Source organism: Opisthorchis viverrini, assembly GCF_000715545.1.
Source record: "Opisthorchis viverrini unplaced genomic scaffold opera_v5_124, whole genome shotgun sequence".
In the NCBI taxonomy this organism is placed as follows: Eukaryota; Metazoa; Platyhelminthes; class Trematoda; order Opisthorchiida; family Opisthorchiidae; genus Opisthorchis; species Opisthorchis viverrini.
In genome coordinates this window covers 964,737-966,068 of record NW_008751781.1, presented here as the reverse complement: position 1 = coordinate 966,068, position 1,332 = coordinate 964,737, and the positions used below count along the sequence as shown (strand labels likewise).

Here is a 1,332-nt window from a genome sequence, read left to right as displayed (position 1 = left end):
GATCTTGTGATGATTCTTGTGATGAGTTAGCCAGAAATTTGGTTTGAGGTTTGTCAGTCTCAAAAAATGTTAAGCCGTACCTACTTAGAATTAGGAAACTGAGCTATAGTTTTATGTGTTCATTTTACATTTTGTTCGGTTTCAGGAAACATTCAACTTGTAGCAAAACTTTTTCGTTGCGAATAATTTAGTAAGCTTCGGGCAAACGCCATATTCTTCCTCGTCAGACTGGAAAAAAGGATTCCATTTTTCACCTTTATTTTATCTCATGAACTTCCAAAAGAAAAAGAATAAATATGGCTTTGAAATCAGTTGAATGCAAACTCTTCGCGTTATTTCATCAGCTGATTATGTAGAGTGACATTCAGTATTTGATGACGGCTTGTGGACGAGCAAGCACACACTACTTCTGTGTTTATGACGTCTACGGACAATCATTCAAAATCCGAGTGTTTCACTTGGTTGTTTTTAATGATTGGCAGATCTAATTCATACGGGGAGCGTATCAAACTGTGTGGAACAGTCAAGTTCAGTCTTCTAGGGTCCTGCCTGCTCTTACAGAATTTGTCATTTGGGTTGTTGGATTCTGAGCAAGACGACTGACAGAGATTTCTCGTTCGTTTTTTACCAAGTTGATGGGGGCTGACAAACTCTACGCAGACGCGTTTTTCACTAGTATGCACTACTGAAGATACATGCTAGTAATGTTTGGTCAAATGTAAACGATCCATCCGCACATGTGATTGGAGGTTAGTGTGGAAATTATTTAACGGCCTTGAAATGCATCTCATTATTTTTTAAGTTAAAAGGGCTACAAGCGGAGTTCAGTAGAACGATTCGTAATGCTCATTTTTCAAACATTCCGTCCAGATGTTATTTTCACTTTTGCGTTCAATGGTGTGTGACCAACGCCTAATTTGCGTTGGTCAGCAAATAACTCCATACCGAAAGGCGTTCTTCCGTTTGCTGATACCCTCAGCCAGAATATATCTCATAAAGAAACAGTGGCGCTTCCTTCATTAGTGAAGTGAAATATTTCCCAGCGCACTCGAATTTTTGTTTGAAACTGAAGACAGACCAGAAACCTTCTGGCCACAGCCCATTAGCTCGAGAGTATACACTAATTGATGTCCTTTCAACGATAACATCCCCTCCACCAAAATGGCTCTCTAGGTATCCTCCTCAGTTATTTACTTGTAAGAGAACATATCGTTTCGATGCATTAATTCATATAACGTTCTTCCATTTTTCCCATTACACAGCGTTCATTCACCTATTGGACAATTACAATGCAAATGCAGGGCACACTGAATATACTACTTACGAACAAAT

The 1,332-nt window shown here is 39.0% G+C and overlaps 2 protein-coding genes across 2 annotated transcripts in view; one reads left to right on the top strand and one right to left on the bottom strand.

The window, feature by feature from the left end:
* Window positions 1-1,332, bottom strand: part of T265_06184 (hypothetical protein) — a gene marked incomplete at both ends in the record, with an annotated part of 53,523 nt that overhangs the window by 33,879 nt on the left and 18,312 nt on the right. The gene's annotated exons all lie outside the window — the stretch shown is intronic.
* Window positions 1-1,332, top strand: part of T265_06185 (hypothetical protein) — a gene marked incomplete at both ends in the record, with an annotated part of 46,545 nt that overhangs the window by 30,171 nt on the left and 15,042 nt on the right. The gene's annotated exons all lie outside the window — the stretch shown is intronic.